General features: G+C 39.2%; 1 protein-coding gene and 1 pseudogene across 2 annotated transcripts in view; both read right to left on the reverse strand.

Annotated features, from left to right (window-relative positions):
* The window catches only part of NUP35 (nucleoporin 35), a 429947-nt gene that overhangs the window by 153401 nt on the left and 249859 nt on the right, over nucleotides 1-26687 (reverse strand). The window lies entirely within an intron of this gene.
* Nucleotides 20918-23423, reverse strand: LOC138848964 (threonine--tRNA ligase 1, cytoplasmic pseudogene; annotated as a pseudogene).

Genomic DNA, 26687 nt, shown 5'->3' on the forward strand with positions numbered 1-26687 from the left:
AAGTGTTTTATCCTGTGTATTTAAAAGATATTTCAATGGATTTGTAGTGTAAAGTTGCCATAACCATAGTGCCAGTTTTTAAAAGAAATGAGAGTATTTCAGGCATAGAAAGCCAAGACACTCTGGCAAGAAAAAAATGACCTAAATGAAAGAGTGAGATCCCAGCGGAAAGAACGGGCCATCAAAGAAGGAGGTACCTTTCTCTGAAGAGAAGAGAGAACTTCCACTTTGACTATGGCCTTGTCTAAATAAGATCGGAGTTGGCAAACTCAAGAGGCTTCCATAGCCTTGGCAGCTCATGGCAAGAGCCTCAGGTGATTACTGACATCATAAATAAGAGTGTCAATTGTTAAATCAACAACAGGAGTCACTGTGCACTTACTCCCCATGTAGGATCTCTGCCCTTAATGTGTTGTACTATGTGAATTAACGGTAAAACTACTACTAAAACAGTACTCTATACTTTGTGTGTCTGTGTGGGTGCAAACTGTTGAAATCTTTACTTAGTAAATACTAAGTAGATCTTCCATATATAAATATAATTGAAAATGAATCTTGATGTGAATGGGATGGGAGAGGGAGTGGAAGATGGGATGGCTGCAGGTGGGAGGGAGGTTATGGGGGGAAAAAGCCGCTATAATCCAAAAGTTGTACTTTGGAAATTTATATTTATTAAATAAAAGTTAAAAAAATAAGTAAATGAAAAGGAAAAAAAAGAAAGTACAAAAAAAACTGCTTTTGTTTTCTATCTATCCAACATTGTATATTCAGTTAAATAGTCATTCAGCTTCAATGGAACTTCCAGATTTCTAATTCCTGAGAATACAAGGGTACTTCAAGACATTTGTGGAAAACTGAGTCAAAGGATGCTTATTTTATTGCAAAAAAATTTGAAACCCATACATAGTTTGTTCAAAATGTACATTTCCCATGAACTTTTTGAAGTACCCTCATATAGCTATAAATCTCAAAAACTAAGAACATGAAGAAGAGGCAGCTTGTCAAAGCCTAACATTTATGACCCTTGTTTTTTTAGTAAACAAGACTACTGTACCTTAGAAGCAGAACATTGACTTCTCATCTCCTGTCTTATGCGTTATAGTCTTTCTTCTACTACCTATGTCCAATCCTGTAGGTTTTTTTATAAGATTTGTTATTTTTTTGAAAGGCAAAATGACAGAGACAGATGGAGAAGAGAGAAACAGAGGAAGAGGAGAGAGATAGAGAGAGTGAGAGTGAGAGACAGAGACAGAGACTGGCCAAATGGCTGCAACCACCAGATCTGGGCCAGGCTGAAGTTAGGCACCAGGAACTCCATCCTAGTCTCTGACATAGGTGGCAGGGACCCAAGTACTCTGCTCATCATGTACTTCCTTACCAGGTGCACTGGCAGAAAGTTGGATTGGAAGGGGAGAAGCTGGGACTCAAATCAGTACTCCAGTATGGGATGCAGTAGTTACAGGCAGCAGCTTAACCTGCTGCGCCACAATGCCAGACCATCCACCCTGTGGTTTACTGCTTGTTTGTGATTGAGTGATTAAAGTAAGGTTAGGCCCATAGTAGAAAATCCATTTCTAATTCAGTGGGTAGGGAGTAGCAATTTGCTCATAAATTTCCTGACGGAAGTCTTATTCCCCAATAGTGCTTCTTTGATGTTTGGAAGACAGCAATAAACAAGACTTGCTCACATTTGTATAGTAAACCTTAGGCATATACACCAAATCTCAAAAGAAGAGTAAAAGTTTCCTCAAATTCTTAGCTGTGGTAGATATTATTTGAAGTCCCAATAATAGAATAACAAAACCCCTGTCCTCAAATAATTTACAGGCCAAGTAAGTGTTTGGCATAGGAGTTAAGATGCTCATGTGCCTGGGTTCAATTCCCAGCTCATCCCTGATTACCACTTCCTGCCAATACAAATGCTGGGAGGAAGAAGCAATGGCTCAAGTAATTGTTTACCTGCAACCCACATAGGACACCTGGATTACATTCCCAACTCCTGATGTTGGCTCTGACTCCAACTATTGAAGGCATTTGGTGAGTGAAACAGAGGACTGGAGCGCCCTCATACTTACTCTCTCTCAAATAAAAAATAATAATAATCTACAGTCTAAAAGTGGCATAAAGAATTATAGCTATTATGAAAAATCAGGGCACTGGATACAATAGTTTGCTCTACCTGGAGAAAACACAAAATTTGGATAAGAGATAGAACATTTGATCCAAGTCCTAAAAGAGGTGTAGCCATTCTACAAGAAATCCCAGTCACCGAGACAGCATCAGCTAAGAAGAAGAAGCATGGATCAGAGGTAAAATTTTTTGTTATCTTCACAAGCTACTCTCCACTGCACACTGGTGATAGGCACTGAGCCCAATTAAATACAAGTATAAAGACCTAGGACAAACTGATGAAAACCTTTTACCACTCAGACTATATACTGTTCAAGTTGAAAAATAAGTTAAAAAAATTAGGGGCTGATGGTAGTGAGTGGGAAGAGGTTTAAATATGATAATTTTCTATTTTTTCAAATCAGAATAAAAAATTATATCCTTCTAGCAACATTTCTTATTGAACTAAGGAAAATTTTTATTTTATTTTTAAATTCTGCTTCATTAGTTTGAAAGCAGAGAGGGACAGACAGACAGATTTCCCATTCACTAGTTCACTCCCCAAATAACCATAACACCAGGACTGGGTCATACAGAGGAGTCCAGAATTTAATGCAGATCTCCCACATGGGTGCTAAGGAGTCAAGTACCTGACCTTCCACCTCTCAGTGTGCTCTCAAGCAATGATCTTTTGATCTCTGTATCAGGAGCCTTTACAGATTCTTTAACCAGTCTCTCCCTGGTGTCTTTTTCTTCCATGTTTCCCACCTCTTAATGCATCATTCAGTCACCATTTAGTTATGTCTTCCCCCAGGAAGTCTTTCTTGATACCAGGTGTGTATGACACTCCCCGTATCTTTCATAGTTCCTTGTACTATCCCAAGCCAGAATGTGTTACTCTTTGAAACTACCTGTCTTCCCCCAAGGAAGATTTGTGGTATGGGCCAGCAGAGGCACAGTAGGATAAGCTACAACCTGTAACGCTGGCATCCCATATGAGTGCCAATTCCAGTCCCAGCTGCTCCACTTCTCATCTAGCTCCCTGCTAATGCACCTGGGAAGAAAGCAGCAGAAGATGGCCCAGATATGAAGTTCCTGGCTTCAGTCTGACCCAGCCCAGGGCGCTGTGACCATTTGGAAATTAAACAAGCAGTTGGAAGATCTCTCTCTCTCCCTCCCTCCCTCCTTCTCTCCATGCCCCTCCCTTCCTTTCCTTCTCCCTCTCCCTCTCTCCCCCCCCCACTACCTCTTTCTCTGTCTCTCCCTTTCTCTCTGTAACTCTACTTTTCAAATAAATAAATTAATCATTAAATGAAAGATTTGTGGTACACTGACTTTATCCTTTATGGATCCAATACCAACACATTACTTTGGTCATGATATAGCCCAATAAATATTTACAGATTTAAGGTTAAGCAATAAGGTTAATTGATAAGATAAATATTGTGTCATTTTAGAATTTTAATTATGTAGCATATTTAATGAAAAATTATATGAGTCTTCCAAAAGTTCATGGAAAATACATATTATGAAAAAAAATGCATGGATTTCAAAAAATTTTTGCACTAAAATAACTGATCTTTTAATTCAATTTTCCACAACTTTTTAAGATTTTTTTATTTGAAAGGCAGAGTTACAGAGAGAGGAAGAAGGAGACAAAAAAATCTTCCATCTGCTGCTTCACTCCCCAAATGGTTGCAACAACCAGAGCTGGGCCAGTAGGTAGCCAGGAGCCAGAAGCTGATAATGTGTCTCCTTTGCAGATGCAATAGGCCCAAGGACTTGCGCAATCTTCCACTGCTTTCCCAGGTGCATTAGCAGGGAGCTGGATCAGAAGTGGAGCAGCCAGGACTTGAACAGGCACTCCTATGGGATGCCAGGGCTGCATCCCACATGAAGGCTTTACGTGCTATAACACAGCACCAGCCACTTCCTTCCCCAAACTTTTGAAGTAGCTTCAGATTTGTGTTTTTAATGAATAGAAAATCATAAAATTTCCATTTTTACCAGAAATAATTATGATATAATTGGAATAGACTAAAACAGAATTGGAGTATTTCTTAGTACTAATGCTTAGTAACTTTGAGTACAGATCTATAGGTTTAATTTCCACCAATAACTTACCTAAAACATGTTCCTAACTTTTACAGCTGAAATATGTTCTGATTGGTCAATGTTGGTATCATTCCTATATACATACAAATGAAAACCACAGATAATAATCTGTAGGACAGATTTAGTTATGAGTAATGTGATAAATTGATCTGAATGCCATCATTGACTTTTATGTCACTGCTATGCAGCTGTGACTCTCGGCAGTTATGCAGAAGCGCTGAAGGATAGGGAATTTGAGCTATCATTCTCACATACCCCAATTCCCTCTCAGAGCAGCTCAGTCACCATCTGGTCTCACCCTCCTGGTCCAGGCATCTCTAAGAGAACTGAATATAAACCTTTTTTTATTTTTTTATTTCTTTGCTTGTTAGATAGGGAGGCAGTCACTAGGGGTTGAATGTGTGTGCGTATGTGTCTGTACGTGTGTAAGTGTGTATACTAAGAGTTGCTTGATTTTTCAAGGATGATTATAATTTAATAAACTTTTTAACATTAATTTAGATATATTTATAAATACAAATAACTGATTATAAGCTGGTCGCCTTTATAGTGCTAATAAAGGTTGACTATACTCATCAATTATTGGAAATTGTGATGACACATTTTCTTATCTTGAATTAACCTGCTTTCCTAGCCTATAGAGATTACATTAAATAACTCCTCTATTCTCTAAACTTTAAATCATTAAACTATTAATTTTCTATACTGAAGATTTAACACCATCTTAGAGAAATAAAACTGTACAGTAAATGTAAGTAAAAATACTATTTGAATAACATATCAAAGAAATGTTCTTATTTGTGCTCCTTTAAAACTGAAAGCCCCAGACCTTTTTATCACAATGGGACAGATCACCAAGGGTGACATTAGCCTTCTATCTGCTACTAAGTCGGGTTTAAGTTTTTTCTATGTCATTCAGTTCCTGCCACAACATCCAGTGAAGAAATAGGCAAAAGAGAAGTATTGTTCAAAGTATAAAATACAAATGGCCAACAGACACCTGAAAAAAATGCTCAGAATCACTAGTCATCAGGGAAATGCAAATGAAAACCACAATGAGGTATCCCTTCACCCCAGTTAGAATGGCTATCATTCAAAAAATAAAAAATTACAAATGCTGGTGAGGATGTGGAAGAAAAAATGTATCCTAATACACGGTTGGTAGGAATTTAAACTGGTACAACCATTATGGAAGACAGTTTGGAGATTCCTCAGAAATCTGAAAGTAAATTTATCATATAATCCCAGCCATCCCACTCCAGGGAATATACCCAAACAAAATGAAATCAGCATATGAAAGAGTTATCTGTACCCCCATGTTCACTGAAGTCCAATTCATAATAGCTAAGATATGGAACCAACCCAGATGTCCATCAACTGATGACTAGATAAAGAAAATGTGGTATATATACACTACGGAATACTACTCAGCCATAAAAAGTATAAAATCCTGTCTTTTGCAACAAAATGGATTCAACTGGAAACCATTATGCTTAGTGAAATAAGCTAGTCCCAAAAAGACAAATATCATATGTTTTCTCTTATATCAGTCAGTTAATATAGAATACAAAAATATGTATAGGAATGAAATGGACATCGTGTGATATGATTGCTTATACTCCTGTGGAACTGTGGTCTTCCTGCTTTTTACTTACTGAATATTAGCGGTGAATTAAGCCTATGATTGTAGAGTGGATTGAAATCATGCCTTTGCAGGAATTAAAGAAGAGAAGGAAAGGAGGGGGATTGGGAATTGAGGAAGGTAGAGGTGAAGGCAGGAGGTATGGTTGTCTTCTTGCAACTAGACATATGAAATGCATGAAACTTGTTCTCTTTAAATAAATATTTTTAAAAATTAAAAATAAATTTATACTGTCACCAAACAGAAAAATAATTAAAAAAAAAATTTGAAGGTATCATATTAGCTATTGTAGTGAACGTGCAAATATGCAATGAAAAGAGGGAAAATAAATGCCTTCAAAGACTAAGGGGGAAATGGTCTGATGTGAGAAACAGAATTCCTACTTTACCTTATCATTCTGTGAGTTAGCTAAATGACAACTTGCAGTCACTCCCTCTCCTTCCTTACCAGTTATATCACCATCATACCTAGAAAAATCTTAGGCCTTCTAGGATAATAGTTTAAACTGGGATGACACTGATATGTATAAAAGAGCAAGCAAACTTGAAAATACAAGATGTGAGCAGCCTAGTTGAAAGCATGGTGGAGTGAGAAAGCAAGTCAGTGAAAGGATTTTTTTGAAAAGACTTTTGTAAAAACAGCCAACACAGAGCACAGAACAAAACAGGCACTCAATACTCCTCCCCCATTTCACTCAGCCACTTTCTGAGAATCATGCATTTACTATCTATGCTTTTTTTATGCCGTGGTCACTAATATTTTATTGTCATTTCTGAAAGGACGCAATGGGCAGGAGGTCTTTTGCTTGTTCATAAATTCTAGAGTAAACTCCAAAGGGCCAGTGTGTGGCTTAGTGAACACGGAAACAAGCGCAGGCTCCTGGGATCCCAGGGTTACCCAGCTGCTGTCTCTCCTGAGGCAGATTTAGATCTACCCTCTCTGAGGCTGGGCAATGTCTGCTGAATCATATCTGACTTTCACCTGTTTCAGGGGCAAAACGATGGCCAGTAAAAGCAGACAGAACTTGTTGGACAGGTACAGAGGCCTTGGGCTCATAGACAGATTGATCAGCTCTCCTAAATCTGTAGCAGCAACGTGGGCAGGAAGTTTTTATGAGCCAGCAGTAAACCTCTCCTGCATACCTCTACCACATTCTAAAGGACTTGTGAGCAAAAAAGAAAAAGCAATAAATCAGCACCAAGCAAAAGCAAAGTAAGAAGCAGGGTGAGGGAAGGGAGGATAGAGTCCATAAATTCACATTCCCCATGCTGATCAAACTTAAGAACAACATGGCTACAAAAATTCTTGAATTTGTTGTATTTGAGTACAATAGAACATGCTATTTCTGGCATTTGACCTTAGAACTTTTCCCTTTTTCTGGTTTGAACAACATTATCATTGAGGATCTTGACACAGACAGGTTCAATTAAATCATTCCTTAAGACAAAAACAATTATTACCAAGGTTAATTTCTTTAGTAAGCTTTAAGTTTATTCTAGACATAAGTTGCCAAGTATATAACAATATTTATTTGATTTGTACATGTTCTGGTAAAGCAAAATAGTGAGCCATCTTCCAAGACACACAAAGATAAATAAAACAATAGATGTGAACACTTATTGGATTGCTTCTTATAGCAGCATAATTTTCTTATCCATAGTAGCATATAGTAGTTATCAATCCTCATGGTCAAGAGTATATTGCCGGGCCCGGCGCTGTGGCTCACTTGGTTAATCCTCTGTCTGTGGCGCCGGCATCCCATTCGGGCGCTGGGTTCTAGTCCCAGTTGCTCCTCTTCCAGTTCAGCTCTCTGCTGTGGCCTGGGAAGGCAGTGGAGGATAGCCCAAGTTCTTGGGCCCCTGCACCCCATGGGAGACCAGGAGGAAGCACCTGGCTCCTAGCTTCAGACTGGCATAGCTCCGGCCGTTGCAGTCATTTGGGGAGTGAACCAATGGAAAAGGAAGACCTTTCTCTCTGTCTCTCTCTCTCTCACTGTTTGTAACTCTACCTGTCAAATAAATACATAAAAAAATCTTTAAAAAAAAAAAAAGTATATTGCCATGGCCAGCGCTGTGGCATAGCAGGTAAAGCCTCCACCTGCAGTGCCGGCATCCCTTATGAGTGCCAGTTCGAGACCCAGCTGCTCCACTTCTGATACAGTTTTTTGTTTTTTTGTTTTTGTTTTTGTTTTTACAGGCAGAGTGGACAGTGAGAGAGAGAGACAGAGAGAAAGGTCTTCCTTTTTGCCGTTGGTTCACCCTCCAATGGCCGCCGCGGCCGGCGCGCTGCAGCTGGCGCACCGCGCTGATCCGATGGCAGGAGCCAGGTACTTATCCTGGTCTCCCATGGGGTGCAGGGCCCAAGGACTTGGGCCATCCTCCACTGCACTCCCGGGCCACAGCAGAGAGCTGGCCTGGAAGAGGGGCAACCGGGACAGAATCTGGTGTGCCGGCACTGCAAGGTGGAGGATTAGCCTAGAGAGCCGCAGCGCCGGCCCTGATACAGTTTTATGCTATGGCCTGGGAAAGCAGCAGAAGATTGCCCAAGCCCTTGGGCCTCTACACCCACCTGGGAGACCCAGAGGAAGTTCCTGGCTCCTGGCTTTGGATCAGCACAGCTCTAGCCATTGTGGCCAATTGGGGAGTGAACTAGCAGATGGAAGACCTCTTCTGTCTCTCTCTGCCTCTCCTTCTCTCTCTGTGTAACTCTGACTTTCAAAGTAAATAAATAAATCTTTAAAAAAAAAAGAATATATTGCCACAATTTTCCAAAAATTTTAAGTCCATCAACTGTGATATCAATCTCATTTTGATGCGAAGAAGTGAGAAAATGTATAAGGCAAACTATTGAACAGAGACATTTAAACAGCATCACACATTTTCATTAAGGAAAACCAAATAATTAGTAGTTTACACTGAAAATGTTTCCTACTTCCTTTACAAAGCATTAAACAGAAGCACTTTAAAAAAAAACTACCTTGAGATCCCATTTTTTTTCATAATGTTCCTTTTTTTTTTCTGTTTAAAAGTAATGGGTCAACTAGTCATTAGTACTTTGAACCCTGTGTGACTTTTTTTTACTATTTAAATTCAGTATAGGCCCTCTACAAAGGAAAGTGTCAAAATAATATGGAATAAAGGCAATCAGAATATTGAGGAAAACATTGAAATTATTCCAAAATTCACCCTTCAAGAACTTTCTTGGCCTATAGCCCAGTTCTTTTAAGACCTGCACATAGAATTTTTAAGGCAAGAAGTCCTGAGTTGAAGTTTGTGTTGTTATATGCTCCTGTGATCATAAATTTTATGTGTTAACACTACGCCCAGATAACGGTTGAACATTTTTTCTGGGTGCGCCTGTGAGGATGTTTCCACAAGAAATCAGCATTTGAATCAGCAGACCAAGTGAAGCAGATAGCCCTCCCCAAAACGAATGGGTACCAGCCAAATCTCTTGAGGGCCTGTACAGAACAAGAAGGTGGAGAACTGGATTCACCTTCTCTCTGCCTGGTGCTTAAGCTGGCAAACCTGTCTCCTGCCCTGGGTACTCTTGTTCCTGGACCTTCAGACTTATACTAGAATCTTCACATTGCACCACAAGCTCTCTTGGGTCTCCAACTTGCAGATGGTAGATCATTTTCAGCCTCCGTAGTGATAAGAGTCGATACTTACAATAAATCTCTTTCTAGATATTTATCTGTATCTCTGAGCTACTGGTTCTATTCCTCTGGGGAGTCCTAATACAACTCCTGGTAGTATCTACATTTTTATTCTCTTAAGAAATATCTGTTTAGGCTGAGCAAGTTCTTAAAAGTTAAACTGTAACAAAATTTAATATCATCCAGTCTTAGTTTTCCAGCAATTACAAACTGATGGTATGTATACTCCTATAATTTTAGAGATTAAGTCAAATGATTCATCTGTTTTAAGGGGATACAAACTATATCCATGATCATCTGATAGAACTTAAGTTGACATGCCTTTGAAAAACATCACCACTCATCAATAGTACCACCAGATGAACACAGCATTCTATGCTTACTGGTGTGGTAACTGTCACTGAAGTTATATGCCAAAACACAGGGCAAAAGGTCCCCAGAGTATTGGACTGTTTTTGCAGAAGTCTGGCTCCAGGAAGAACAGGTTCAGATTCAGACATGCTAAAGAACTTCAGAGCCTTTTGGGCATTCATGCCCCTTTATTCTCACAGCAGCAGGTGAGACAACACAGGAAACACATCTGCTTGCTCCTTGTGGCTGATCAGCTATAAGAGACAAGAGGCAGAAGCACATAGTTCTGCCTTAGTTATGTTTTACAAACAGCAGTGACAGGCAGCCAAGGAGTTACACAGCAAAACTGTATCAGTTTCTTGGCTCACTGACTAACATAAAATATATAGCTACTGGGTTGTTGGTTTTGTTTTTGTGGAGTTTCTTGATCTCTTTGTAGATTCTGGTTATTAACCCTTTATCTGTTGCATAGTTTGCAAATATTTTTTCCCATTCTGTCGGTTGTCTCTTCACTCTCCTGACTGTTTCTTTTGCAGTACAGAAACTTCTCAATTTGATGCAATCCCAATAGTTGATTTTGGCTTTGACTGTCTGTGCCTCCCGGGTCTTTTCCAGAAATTCTTTGTCTGTGCCAATATCTTGAAGGGTTTCTCCAATGTTCTCTAATAACTTAATGGTGTCAGGACGTAGATTTAGGTCTTTAATCCACGTTGAGTGGATTTTTGTGTAAGGTGTAAGGTAGGGGTCTTGCTTCATGCTTCTGCACGTGGAAATCCAGTTTTCCCAGCACCATTTATTGAATAGACTGTCCTTGCTCCAGGAATTAGTTTTAGATCCTTGATCAAATATAAGTTGGCTGTAGATGTTTGGATTGATTTCTGGTGTTTCAATTCTGTTCCATTGGTCTATCCATCTGTTTCTGTACCAGTACCATGCTGTTTTGATTACAACTGCCCTGTAGTATGTCCTGAAGTCTGGTATTGTGATGCCTCTGGCTTTGTTTTTGTTGTACAAGATTGCTTTAGCTATTCGAGGTCTCTTGTGCCTCCATATGAATTTCAGCATCATTTTTTCTAGATCTGCGAAGAATGTCTTTGGTATCTTGATTGGTATTGCATTGAATCTATAAATTGCTTTTGGGAGAATGGACATTTTGATGATGTTGATTCTTCCAATCCATGAGCATGGAAGATTTTTGATTTTTTGGTATCCTCTTCTATTTCTTTCTTTAAGGTTTTATAATTTTCATCGTAGAGATCTTTAACGTCCTTGGTTAAGTTTATTCCAAGGTATTTGATTGTTTTTGTAGCTATTGTGAATGGGATTGATCTTAGCAGTTCCTTCTCAGAGATGGGCCAAGGACTTCAATAGACATTTTTCAAAAGAGGAAATCCAAATGGCCAACAGGCACATGAAAAAATGTTCAAGGTCACTAGCAATCAGGGAAATGCAAATCAAAAGCACAATGAGGTTTCACCTCACCCCGGTTAGAATGGCTCACATACAGAAATCTACCAACAACAGATGCTGGCGAGGATGTGGGGAAAAAGGGACACTAACCCACTGTTGGTGGGAATGCAAATTGGTCAAGCCACTATGGAAATCAGTCTGGAGATTCCTCAGAAACCTGAATATAACCCTACCATTCGACCCAGCCATCCCACTCCTTGGAATTTACCCAAAGGAGTTTAAATTGATAAACGAAAAAGCGGTCTGCACCCTAATGTTTATTGCAGCACAATTCACAATAGCCAAGACCTGGAACCAACCTAAATGCCCATCAATGGTAGACTGGATAAAGAAATTATGGGATATGTATTCTTTAGAATACTATACCGCAGTAAGAAACAACGAAATCCAGTCATTTGCAACAGAATGGAGGAATCTGGAACACATCATGCTGAGTGAAGTAAGCCAGTCCCAAAGGGACAAATACCATATGTTCTCCCTGATCGGTGACAACTGACTGAACACCAAAAAGGAAACCTCCTGAAGTGAAATGGACACTATGAGAAATGGTGACTTGATCAGCATAGCCCTGACTGCTAATGGACAACTTAATACATTATCCCTCATAGTAATTTTTTTTGTCTGTTCTACTTAATATGACTGGTTTAATTCTGTAATTATCACACAGTTATTCTTAAGTGTTGAAAATTAACTGAAATGTGATCCCTGTTAAACATAAGAGTGGGAATAAGAGAGGGAAGAGATGTATAATTTGGGGCATGCTCGGGCTGACTTGCCCCAATTGGTAGAGTTGGAAACATACCAGGGGATTCCAATTCAATCCCATCAAGGTGGCATGTGCCAATGCCATCTCACTAGTCCAAGTGATCAATTTCAGTTCACAATTGATCATAATGATAGGACTAAGAGTCAAAGGGAGCACATAAACAAATCTACTATCTGCTAACACCAACCGATAGAATAAATAAAGGGGAGAGTGATCCAACATGGGAAGTGAGATACTCAGCAGACTCATAGAATGGCAGATGTCCTAAATAGCACTCTGGCCTCAGAATCAGCCCTAAAGGCACTCGGATCTGGCTGAAAAGCCCATTAGAGTATTTCAGGCATGGAAAGCCAAGACACTCTGGCAAAAAGATCTCTGTGAGTGAGATCCCAGTGGAAAGAACAGGTCTTCAAAGAGGGAGGTGCCTTTCTCTGAAGGGAGGAGAGAACCTCCACTTTGACCATGGCCGTGTCTAAACAAGATAAGAGTCGGAGAACTCAAGGGGCTTCCATAGCCTTGGAAACTCATGACTGGTGCATAGGGAGATTACTGATGCCATAAACAAGAGTGTCAATTGGTAAAGTCAACAACAGGAGTCACTGTGCACTTACTCCTCATGTAGGATCTCTGTCCTTAATGTGCTGTGCATTGAGATTTAATGCTATAACGAGTACTCAAACAGTATATTTCACTTTGTGTTTCTATGGGGGTGCAAACGATTGAAATCTTTACTTAATGTACACTAAACTGATCTTGTTAAAAAAAAAAAAAAAGAAATTATCAATTCCCAACTTGACTCTCACTGGGATTAAACATGACAATAGGTCTGATCTGATTTCATCATCATTTAAAAAAAATCATCTATTATTTTTCACTTTATGTTTCTTTGTGGGAGCAAACTGTTGAAATCCTTACTTAAGGTATACTAAGCTGATCTTCTGTATATTAAGATAATCGAAAATGAATCTTGATGTGAATGGAAGGGGAGAGGGGAGAGGGAGTGGGAAAGGGGAGGGTTGTGGGTGGGAGGGACGGTATGGGGGGGGAAGCCATTGTAACCCATGAGTCGTACTTTGGAAATTTATATTCATTAAATAAAAGATAAAATATATATATAAATATATATATATATATATATATATATAGCTACTGGGCCTGCCTAGTTGCCATGACAGTGAGGGAGCCTGGTTAACTCCATTCTCCATCTACCCCTTCAGGGTTGCTCACTTCACAATCTACACACACATTGTCTTACAGGAGGTTCCTTGTGAGAGGAGTGCACAAGGACTGTGGAACCCTGCATGCAAAAGCTACAACAATACAAGCTGAAACAACACATCAAAATGAGCATATAACACTATATACAATGAGCAGGGCTGTTTGTCATCCATTTTGCTGGGGATACCCACAAGTCCCAGGGGAGATCCCCACTCAGCATGTGTGGGAGTAACTTTACTGCCTCTACAGAAAGCTAACCTGAACAAACCCACAGAGAATACACCAACCCTGGCTGGGTTTTACTATACGGCTCCAGATGAAAATCTTTTTTTTAACATTTATTTAATGAATATAAATTTCCAAAGTACAGCTTATGCATTACAATGGATTCATCCCACCAGTGACTTCCCTCCCACCCGCAACCCTCCCCTTTCCCTCTCCCTCCCCCCTTCCATTCACATCAAGATTCATTTTCAAATCTCTTTATATGCAGAAGATCAGTTTAGCATACATTAAGTAAAGATTTCAACAGTTTGCACCCACATAGAAACATAAAGTGAAAAATACTATTTGAGTACTAGTTATAGCATTAAGTCACAATGCACAGCACATTAAGGACAAAGATCCTACATGAGGAGTAAGTGCACAGTGACTCCTGTTGTTGACTTAACAAATTGACACTCTGGTTTATGGCATCAGTAATCACCCTAGGCTCTTGTCATGAGTTGCCAAGGCAATGGAAGCCTTTTGAGTTCACCAACTCTGATCATATTTAGACAAGGTCGTAGTCAAAGTGGAAGTTCTCTCCTCCCTTCAGAGAAAGGTACCTCCTTCTTTGATGACCTGTTCTTTTCACTGGGATCTCACTCACAGAGATCTTTCATTTAGGTTTTGTTTTTCTGGTTTTTTGTTTTGTTTTGTTTTGGTTTGGTTTTTTTGGTTTTTTTTGCCAGAGTGTTTTGGTTTTCCATGCCTGTGATACTCTCATGGGCTTTTCAGCTGGATCCACATGCCTTAAGGGCTGATTCTGAGGCCAGAGTGCTGTTTAGGACATCTGCCATTCTATGAGTCTGCTGTGTATCTCGCTTCCCATGTTGGATCGTTCTCTCCCTTTTTGATTCTATCAGCTAGTATTTGCAGACACTATTCTTGTTTCTGTGCTCCCTTTGGCTCTTAGTCCTATCATTATGATCAATTGTGAACAGAAATTGATCACTGGGACTAGTGAGATGGCATTGGTACATGCCACCTTGATGGGATTGAATTGGAATCCCCTGGTATGTTTCTAACTCTACCGTTTGAGGTAAGTCAGCTTGAGCATGTCCCAAATTGCACATCTCTTCCCTCTCTTATTCCCACTCTTATATTTAACAGTGATCACTTTTCAGTTAAGTTTCAGCACTTAAGAAGAATTGTGTATTGATTACAGTATTCAACCAAAAGTATTAAGTAGAACAAACAAAAAAAAAATACTAAGAGGGATAACATATTAAGCTGCTCATCAACAGTCAGGGTGAGGGCTGATCAAGTCACCGTTTCTCATAGTGTTCTTTTCACTTTAACAGGTTTCCTTTTTGGTGCTCAGTTAGTTGTCACCGATCAGGGAGAACATATGGTATTTGTCCCTTTAACTGGCTTATTTCACTCAGCATAACGCTTTCCAAATTCCTAACAGGGATCACTTTTCAGTTAAAATTTAAACACCTAAGAATAATTGTGTGTTAATTACAGAGTTCAACCAATAGTACTAGAACAAAAAAAAAAGTACTAATATGCATAAAGCATTACATTGTACATCAACAGTCAGGACAAGAGCTAATAAAGTCACTGTTTCTCATAGTGTCCATTTCACTTCAACAAGTTTCCCCTTTGGTGTTCAGTTAGTTGTCGCCAATCAGGGAGAACATATGATTTTTTCCCTTTGGGACTGGCTTAATTCACTCAGCATGATGTTTTCCAAATTCCTCCATCTTGTTGCAAATGACCGGGTTTCATTGTTTTTGACTGCTGTATAGTATTCTATAGAGTACATGTCCCATAATTTCTTTTTTTTTGTATTCTTTTTTTATTTATTTTTATTTTTTTAACTTTTATTTAATGAATATAAATTCCCAAAGCACAGAATATGGATTACAATGGCTTCCCCCCATAACATCCCTCCAACCCGCAACCCTCCCCTTATCCACTCCCTCTCCCCTTCCATTCACATCAAGATTCATTTTCAATTCTCTTTATATACAGAAGATCAGTTTAGCATACATTAAGTAAAGATTTCAACAGTTTGCTCCCACACAGAAACATAAAGTGAAAAATACTGTTTGAGTACTAGTTCTAGCATTAAATCTCAATGTACAGCACACTAAGGACAGAGATCCTACATGAGGAGTAAGTGCACAGTGACTCCTGCTGTTGACTTAACAAATTGACACTCTTGTTTATGGCATCAGTAATCACCCTAGGCTCTTGTCATGAGCTGCCAAGGCTATGGAAGCCCCCTGAGTTCACTGACTCTGATCATTTTTAGACAAGGCCATGGTCAAAGTGGAAGTTCTCTCCTCCCTTCAGAGAAAGGTACCTCCTTCTCTGATGACCCATTCTTTGAACTGGGATCTCACTCATGGAGATCTTTCATTTAGGTTTTTTTTTTTTCCCCCAGAGTGTCTTGGCTTTCCATGCCTGAAATACTCTCATGGGCTTTTTCAGCTGGATCCGCGTGCCTTAAGGGCTGATTCTGAGGCCAGAGTGCTGTTTAGGACATCTGCCATTCTATGAGTCTGCTGTGTATCTCGCTTCCCATGTTGGATCGTTCTCTCCCTTTTTGATTCTATCAGCTAGTATTTGCAGACACTATTCTTGTTTCTGTGCTCCCTTTGGCTCTTAGTCCTATCATTATGATCAATTGTGAACAGAAATTGATCACTGGGACTAGTGAGATGGCATTGGTACATGCCACCTTGATGGGATTGAATTGGAATCCCCTGGTATGTTTCTAACTCTACCGTTTGAGGTAAGTCAGCTTGAGCATGTCCCAAATTGCACATCTCTTCCCTCTCTTATTCCCACTCTTATATTTAACAGTGATCACTTTTCAGTTAAGTTTCAGCACTTAAGAAGAATTGTGTATTGATTACAGTATTCAACCAAAAGTATTAAGTAGAACAAACAAAAAAAATACTAAGCTGCTCATCAACAGTCAGGGTGAGGGCTGATCAAGTCACCGTTTCTCATAGTGTTCATTTCACTTTAACAGGTTTCCTTTTTGGTGCTCAGTTAGTTGTCACCTATCAAGGAGAACAAGTGGTATTTGTCCCTTTGGGATTGGCTTATTTCACTCAGCATAATGTTTTCCAAATTCCTAACAGGGATCACATTTCAGTTAAAATTTAAACACCTAAGTATAATTGTGTGTTAATTACAGAGTTCAACCAATGGTACTAGAACAAAAAAAAAAAGTACTAAATTGCATAAAGTATTACATTGTACATCAACAGTCAGGACAAGAGCTGATCAAGTCACTGTTTCTCATAGTGTCCATTTCACTTCAACAAGTTTCCCCTTTGGTGTTCAGTTAGTTGTCGCCAATCAGGGAGAACATATGATTTTTTCCCTTTGGGACTGGCTTAATTCACTCAGCATGATGTTTTCCAAATTCCTCCATCTTGTTGCAAATGACCGGGTTTCATTGTTTTTGACTGCTGTATAGTATTCTATAGAGTACATGTCCCATAATTTCTTTATCCATTCTACTGTTGATGGGCATTTAGGTTGGTTTCAGGTCTTAGCTATTGTGAATTGAGCTGCAATAAACATTAATGTGCAGACAGTTTTTTTGTTTGCCAATTTAATTTCCTTTGGGTAAATTCCAAGAAGTGGGATGGCTGGGTTGAATGGTAGGGTTATATTCAGGTTTCTGAAGAATCTCCAGACTGACTTTCATAGTGGTTTAACCAGTTTGCATTCCCACCAACAGTGGGTTAGTGTCCCTTTTTCCCTACATCTGCCCCTTATCACTGTTCTAGTGGCCCCTGGCATTGAACAGGTATGTTCTCGGTAACAAACAGTACAGTTTTCATAAGCATCTAGAACCTGCTAATAAGTTACAGACAAGTTCCAGGCCTTCAGTGGGCCTTACATTGTTGTTTTGGTCCTGCTATACCAGTTGTTGATATAACCATTAAACAATATTGTTTTGGGGGACCCTTTCCAACCATGTACCTTAGCAAGGGTGTCAGTCTCATCACCTGCTAGATGGGTAAGGGTCATGTGATGCACCACTTGGTACACAGTGATTTTCTCCTGGTGGCCCATCTCCTCTGAGTCTTGATACATGGTTTGGCCCCAGAAGGGCCTGTGCATAACCATCCAGTTCTCTGAACTCCATGTCACTATCCAGACAGGCCTCAACAAATGACCTAGCTGTCTGTGCATACAGCAGTGTATGAAAGCTTATTGATAGCAACCAACCACACAGCTTGTAATTCAACCTGTTGGCTTCTCTGCTTATTACCTGATTCCCACCAAATTGTCTTTGTAGAAGGCTAGAGAGCCATTGCAGTCTATCACAGAGGATGTCCTCTGCTATAGCCATCCATATACCAGTCCTCTGAGCCATCCTTATATGAACTAAGTGCCAGTTCCATGGTGCATGGGGCCCCAAGGAGCAAAATGTCAGTCAAATAACTTACAGATCCAAAAATCCCTTGTATTTCAGCCCACAATGGGTTTATGTTTAGAACTTCCATTTTGTCTGTGTGGGCATCTATACTGTCCCACTATGTGGTTTCACTGCCTAGTATATTCTCCAACCATAAATAGTGTATGAGGTGTACACAGTAACAGGGGCAGTGCCTGTTATGTCATTAGTAGCCATGAAGGTCGTGTACACTGCAGCAAGCACTTTTTCAGTTAATAAGTACAGAATCTCAGCTCTGTTTTACAGTTGGGACCAAAACCCAACAGTCTGTCTCAGACTTTCATGTCATTGCCAAAGGTTCTAAACAAACCACTTTGCAGTGGCATGCATGCAAAGAACACATGGTAAACTGGATCAAAAACAATGGATAAGAAACCATGACACCACTATATGCTGCCTACAAGAAACCCACTTCACAAACAAAGATACACAGAGACTGAAAGTCAAGGGTTGGAAAAATATATGCCAGGCAAATGAAAACCAAAAGTGAGTGGGTATAGCTATCCTGACATCAGAAAAAACAGACTTTAAATCGAAAACTGACTCAGGGGGCTTCCATAGCCTTGGCAGCTCATGACAAGAGCCTAGGGTGATTACTGATGCCATAAACAAGAGTGTCAATTTGTTAAGTCAACAACAGGAGTTACTGTGCACTTACTCCTCATGTAGGATCTTTGTCCTTAGTGTGCTGTACATTGAGATTTAATGCTAGAACTAGTACTCAAACAGTATTTTTCACTTTATGTTTCTGTGTGGGAGCAAACTGTTGAAATCTTTACTTAATGTATGCTAAACTGATCTTCTGTATATAAAGAGAATTGAAAATGAATCTTGATGTGAATGGAAGGGGAGAGGGAGTGGGAAAGGGGAGGGTTGTGGGTGGGAGGGACGTTATGGGGTGGAAGCCATTGTAATCCATAACCTGTACTTTGGAAATTTATATTCACTAAATAAAAATTTGAAAGAAAAAAAAAGGTATATATATCTTAATAGAAAAAAAATCGAAAACTATAAAAAGAGATAAAGAAGTACATTGTGTTTTGATACAGGGTTTGATTCAGCAAGAAGATGTAATGATCATAAATATATGTGCAACCAACACAAGACCATCCAAATATATACAGAAAATACTAGTATACTGAAAGGAAGAGATAAATTCCAATTCAATAATAGCAGGTGTCTTCAATACCTCAGTCTTCATCAATGGGCAGATCATTCTGACAACAAAATCAATGAAGATACATCAGAGTTCTAACATACTCTAAAACAAATGGACCTAGCAGACATCTATCTACAGGACATTTCACCCAATGGCTACAGAATGCCCATTCTTCTCATCAGCACATGGAACATTTTCTAGGATAGACCCCATATTAGGCCACAATTCAAGTCTCAGCAAATTTAAAATGGTTGAAATCATACCATGTACCATCTTAGACCATGAAGGAATAAAACTAGAAATCAACAAGAACAATAGACAGTTTATAAATACTTGGAAATTAAACAACATGTTACTGAATAATCAGTGGATCATTAAGGAATTTAAAAAGGAAATCAAAAACTTTCTTGAAACAAATGAAAATGAAAATACAACATATCAAAATCTGTGGGATACAGCAAAAGCAGTTTTAAGAGGCAAGTTTATAGCATTAGGCACTTATATTCAAAAAACAAAAAAGAAATGTTTCAAATTAAAGGTCTAATGATGAATCTTGAAGACTTAGAAAAAAAATCCAAACCCAAAATCAGCAGGAGGTGAGAACTAATAATAATCAGAGCAAGGGAGCACTTAGACAAGTCTAGTACCTGCTAACGCTAACTGATGGAGTAAATAAAGGGGAGAGTGATCCAACATGGGAAGTGAGATACTCAGCAGACTCATAGAATGGCAGATGTCCTAAATAGCACTCTGGCCTCAGAATCAGCCCTAAAGGCATTCGGAGCTGGCTGAAGAGCTCATGAGAGTATTTCAGGCATGGAAAGCCAAGACACTCTGGCAAAAGATCTCTGCGAGTGAGATCCCAGTGGAAAGAACAGGTCATCAAAGAAGGAGGTACCTTTCTCTGAAGGGAGGAGAGAACCTCCACTTTGACTATGACCTTATCTAAACAAGATAAGAGTCGGAGAACTCAGAGGGCTTCCATAGCCTTGGAAACTCATGACTAGAGCATAGGGAGATTACTGATGCCATAGACAGGAGTGTCAATTGGTAAAGTCAACAACAGGAGTCACTGTGCACTTACTCCTCATGTAGGATCTCTATCCTTAATGTGCTGTACATCGAGATTTAATGCTATAACGAGTACTCAAACAATATATTTCACTTTGTGTTTCTATGGGGGTGCAAACTGTTGAAATCTTTACTTAATGCATACTAAACTGATCCTCTGTAAAAAAAAAAAAAAAAAAAAAAATTATCAATTCCCAACTTGACTCTCACTGGGATTAAACATGACAATAGGTCTGCTCTGATTTCATCATCATTTAAAAAAATCATCTATTATTTTTCACTTTATGTTTCTGTGTGGGAGCAAACTGTTGAAATCCATACTTAATGTATACTAAGCTGATCTTCTGTATATTAAGATAATCGAGAATGAATCTTGATGTGAATGGAAGGGGAGAGGGAGTGGGAAAGGGGAGGGTTGTGGGTGGGAGGGACGGTATTGGGGGGAAGCCATTGTAATCCATAAGTCGTACTTTGGAAAATTATATGCATTAAATAAAAGTTTAAAAAAAAAAAAGAAACTAAAAATAAAAACAACAAAATTGGTTTTTTGTTTTTTTTTTTTTTTTTTGTGAATGAACATTTTTTTATTTTTATACCATAATCCAAATTGTAGCTTTTCTGGCTTGTTGAATGTTTCAACTAAATTTAATTTACAAAAAGATTTCTCCCACATTACACTAAATCATTCATTGTGGTTTTTTATTTTCACCAGATTTTTACAAATAAAATCATTTTGATGGCTCTCTAATCCCTTAAATTACACATTGTCTAAAACCTGTCTGGGTTGAAAGAGTCGATTCTGCCTAATTTTTCCAAGTTCAGTATAAATTACTGTGATGGAAACACTGATCATCCTCTTCCAGTAGTCCAGTCTGCGTTAAAATTCTTCCTCTGCCTGCTTGCTACGGGACTGCTTAAGCTGCTGTAGCCGCTCGATGGTTTCAGAAATGGTGCGCTCCCCATGGACCTTATTATCTCTGGTACGGATATTAACTGTGCCACTGGTTTTCTCTTTTTCACCAACAACCAGGATGAAGTTATACTGGGCTAACTGTGCGTTCCTGATCTTCTTATTCAGTGTACAGCCAGCATCCAGGTCAATGTCCGCCATGAACTTAGCATCATGGAACTGCTGCCGGACCTTTTGAGCATATTCATCACAGGTTGGCCCCACTGGAACGACCATTACCTGGCGAGGAGACAGCCAGAAGGGCCATTTCCCCCCATAGTTTTCTGTGAGGATGGCAATCATTCTCTCCACAGACCCCAGGATGGCACGATGAATAATCACTGGCCTCTTCTTGTCATCACCATCATGGCTTACAAAGGTAAGATTAAAGCGGATGGGCAGCTGAAAATCCAGCTGGATGGTGGCACACTGATGGTACCGACCAATTGCATCTTTAATCTGTATGTCAATCTTTGGACCATAAAAAGCTCCATCTCCAGGGTTTAACTCCCACTTTTCACCAAATTCATTCAGACTGTTTTCAAGTTGTTTCTCAGCTTGATTCCATACTTCAATATCTCCAAGGAATTTTTCAGGGCGAGTAGAAAGGTTCAGTTTAAAAGAAAATCCAAATACATTATATACTGTTCGTAGAAAATCCAAACAACCTTTTATTTCATCTTCAATCTGCTCCATGGCACAGAATATGTGAGCATCATCCTGCTGGAATCTTCGTACCCGGGTAAGTCCTGTGAGTGCCCCTGACAGTTCATTCCTATGTAGGACCCCAAAATCAGCAACGCGCAGGGGCAACTCCCGCCAGGATCTTGGCCGATGGTCAAACATAAGGCAGTGTCCTGGGCAGTTCATGGGTTTAAGAGCAAACAGCTCCTTCTCCACCTCAAAGGAGAACATGTTCTCACTGTAGTGCTGCCAGTGGCCTGAGGTCATCCACAGTCGGCTGTTGTAGATGTTTGGGGTGACAACCTCCTGGAATCCTCTTTTCCTATATTCACTCCTGATGAATTCCATAAGTGTGTTATAAATATAGGCTCCCTTTGGCAGGAAAAAGCAACTTCCAGGGCTAAGTTCATGGAAGAAATAGAGTTCCTGGTCCCTCCCAATTTTCCTATGATCTCGGTTTTTAGCTTCCTCCTGGAACTTTTCCCACTCTTTCAACATTTTGGGATCTGGGAATGAAATGCCGTAAATTCTCTGCAGAGTCTCCATATCTGCTTTGCCTTCCCAATATGTGGAGGAATTTTTGTGTATTTTTAAAGTCTTAATTTTTCCTGTGTGTCTCACATGAGGACCCCGGCAGAGGTCTATCAAGGGGCCACATCTATAGACTGTAGTAGTTGGGGTATTCACTTTTTCATTAAGTATCCGGCATTTGAACTTGTTGTACTTAAACATTTCCAATAAAGTTTCTGTCTTAACTTCTAATCTTTCAAAAGCTTGTTTTTCTTTCATGATTTTCTTACATACAGTCTCCAAGGAAGCGAAGTCATTGCTGGACACACCCCCTTCTTCAAGGTACATGTCGTAATAGAACCCATTCTCTATGGGTGGCCCATAGCATAAACATCCACCATAGACTCTCTCCATAGCCTCACCCATAATGTGAGCACTGGAGTGCCAATAGACGGCCTGAGCTTCCTCATCCTCAAACTTGAGAAGTTCCAAGGTACAATCTTCCTCCAATGGGCGGTCTAGGTCCCAGACAACTTTATTCACTTTAGCAATAACAGTATTGTCAGCCAGGCCTTGACTAATTCCACATGCAATTTGATAAGGTGTAGTCTTCCAGGATTCTGCATCGACCTGTTTGCCATCAGGCAGAGTGACTTTAATTGGCTTGCTGTGTTTCTCCGCCTTTTCTGCCAGGATGGAATCATGTTCTGCTTTTAGTTTATTATACATCTCAAGACGTGTGTTAATATATTCAGGCCAGGGGTTCAACTCTGCTCGCCCTCCATCTCCAGATCCCTCTTTGTTCTTCTTCTTGCCTCCTTCCTTCCTCTTCTCCTCACCAGCACCTTCCGACTTCTCCTCGCCTCCCATCTTCTCTGAAGGGCTGCTGGCCGCTTCCTCTAACATCGGACTACGCAGAGCCGAGAGCGAAGGTCTGGAGGAAGGCGGAGGCCGGGCAGAAGCGCGCCCTGGTCTCCGAGGAAGACGGCGCTCACACCACGTTGCCCCTGGCGCACCAGCTGATCACAAAATTGGTTTTTTGAGAAGAAAAACAAAATAAAACTCTAGCCAGACTAACAATGAAAAAAAAAAGAACTCAACTAAATAAAATTAGACATGAAAAAAGAAATATTATACCTGACACCACTGAAAAACAAAGGATCATTTAAAAAGAAACTACTATGAAGATCTATATACTAAAATCAGAAAACCTTAAAGAAATGGATAAAATCCTAGATTCATATAACCTACCAAGATTAAATCAAGGAGATACAGACAATTTAAACAGACCTATATCAAGCAATGAGTTTGAAGCAGTAATCAAAAGATTTCCATCAAGGAAAAGTCCAAGACCTCATAGCTTACTAATGAATTCTATAAGACATTCAAAGAGGAAATAGCTACAGTGCTCTTCAAACTATTCCAAAATATTGAACACGATAGAACTCTGCCAAACTCTTTTTATGAGGCCATCATTACTTTAAAACCAAAACAAGTCATGACAGGAAAAGTAAACTATAGACCTACATCCTTAATGACCATAGATGCAAAGAATCTTAACAAAATACTGGCAAACTGAATCCAAAACCATGTCAAAAGGTCATACATCACAAACAAGTGGGATTTTTCTCAAAAATTTAAGGGTGGTTTGACATTTGCAAATCAATATGCATCATAAATCACATCAATAGAGTGAAGAAAAGAACATGGTCATCTGATTAGAAATAGAGATATCATTTAATAAGATTCAATAACGTTTCACAATGAAAAAAAAAAAGCCCTCTAGAAATTAGGTATAGGAAGAATATTCCTCAAAATAATGAAAGCTATATATGACAAAAAACAGTCAATATCATACTGACTTGGGAAAACCTGAAAGGATTTCCCTTCAGATCTGGAATAAGACAAGGATGTCCACTTTAACCTCTCTTATTCAATATATTACTGGAAGTATTAGAGCAATTAGGGAGGAGAAAGAAATAGAGGGTATCAAAAATGGAAAAGAGGAAGTCAAATTAACCATGATTGCAGATTACATGATGCTGTACACGGAAAAACCTAAACACTCCACCAAAAAGATGCTAGAATCCACAGACTAATTCAATACAGTTCCAGGTGACAAAATAAAAATATAAAAATAGTACCTTTTGCTGTGCTAATGATGAACTCACAGGAGAAATCAAGGAAGGAATTCCATTCACAATAGCCACAAAAAAATCAAATATTTAGCAATAAATTTAACCAAAGAAGCAAAAGATCTCTACAGTGAAAATTATCAACACTGATGAAAGAAGTCATGAAGGACACAAAAAAAGGAAAGATATTCCTTGCTTATGAATCAGATGAATCAGTATCATTAAAATATCTATACTATCTAAAGCAATCTAAGAATTCAATGTAATCCCTATCAAAATACCAATGGCATTCTTTACAGAACTAGAGAAGGCAATCATGGAATTACAAAAGCCCCAGAATAGTCAAAGCAATCCTGAACAAGAAAAATCAGGCTGGAGGAATCACAATACCTGACTTCAAAGCATCCTCCAAAGCTATAGTAATTAAAATAGCATGATACTGGCATTAAACTGATACACAGGTCAGTGGAACAGGATAGACAGTCTGGAAATTAATACACATACATACAGCCAACTGATTTTTGACAGAGTGCTCAGACCGTACAGCGGAGTAAGAATAGTCTCTTCAACAAATGGTGCTGACAAAATCGGATTTATATATGTAGAAGAATGAAATTAGATTCATACCTCTCACCATATACAAAAACTATCTCAAGACAGATCCAAGACCTAAACACAGGGGAACACCCTGAGAACACTGGTGGAGGGGAAGACCTCTCTCTCTCTCTCTGTCTCTCTCTGCCTCTCTGTAACTCTGCCTTTCAAATAATAATAAATCTTTTTTTTAAAAAAAGAAAAAGATATAAATTCAGCAAACTCTGAGAAAGAAATTAAGAAATCCCAGGAGGAAAAAAAGAAACTGAAGGAGAGAAGTAAAAAATTATCGTTAGACATAGGGACTCAGCTGCAGAATTTTGATCTGCTATATAGATTATATTTTTTAAAAATTGAAGCATTTAATAACATTAATTCAACTTAGCCTCCCAAAATAAGAATCACCAATGTAATAATAATTTTAATATGAATAAAAAATGGAAAAAATATTTGATAAATTTATCTGGGCTTTAAAAAAATGTTTAGATCTTCTCTTTAAAGATCTTGACAGGTTTGTTTTTTTTTAAACTCCACAGGAATTTCATAAAATTTAAGAAGTTATTTACAATGGAGAAAATCAACACCACTTCTGTTGGCATATTATGTTAAAGATAGATCATGTAGGGGCTGGCGCTGTGGCGCAGCGGGTTAACACCCTGGCCTGGAGCGCCGGCATCCCAAATGGGTGCTGGTTCGAGTCCTGGCTGCTCCACTTCCATCCAGCTCTCTGCTATAGCCTGGGAAAGCAGTACAAGATGGCCCAAGTCCTTGGGCCCCTGCACCCGCGTGGGAGACCCAGAGGAAGCTCCTGGCTCCTTTCTTCGGATTGGCACAGCACTGACCGTTGTGGCCATCTGAAGAGTGAACCAGCAGATGGAAGACCTCTCTCTCTCTCTGCCTCTCTTCTCTCTACATAACTCTGACTTTCAGATAAATAAATAAATCATTAGAAAAATTTTAAAAAGATAATTCATGTGTAAAATATTCTCCATCATTGGAAAGTAAATATGAAGACATGCAAAAAGCAGTAGGAAACTCTGAGACAAACAAAATTTTTTAAAATTAAATCCAAGTATGTTCTAATAACACATATAAAGATGAATATTATGTTAACTTTGAATGTCAAGAGTTCACAGTAAACCTACTAAACTGCTTGTTAAAATCTCCACACATTTAAAGCTGTAATATAATTCACACCTCTGTCTTTGCTCACTAATTAAAAAAAAGAAAAAACTGTGCTTATTTTAAAGTCTTTACTTTCTGTTTCCCAATCTACTTTAGGAAATCAAGAAAATGTGCTTCAAATCATCTTAATTAAAATGACTAAGTCTTTGCTGAAAGTAAATTTATTTTGTCTACTTATCAAAATCTATTTGTTTTTTTCTTTGAGATGATACTTCTAGAGAAATTAAAAACATTCAGCCAGGGCCGGCGCCACGGCTCACTAGGCTAATCCTCCGCCTAGCGGCGCCGGCACACCGGGTTCTAGTCCCGGTCGGGGCGCCGGATTCTGTCCCGGTTGCCCCTCTTCCAGGCCAGCCCTCTGCTGTGGCCGGGAGTGTA

Source organism: Oryctolagus cuniculus, chromosome 3, assembly GCF_964237555.1.
Source record: "Oryctolagus cuniculus chromosome 3, mOryCun1.1, whole genome shotgun sequence".
Taxonomy (NCBI): domain Eukaryota; kingdom Metazoa; phylum Chordata; class Mammalia; order Lagomorpha; family Leporidae; genus Oryctolagus; species Oryctolagus cuniculus.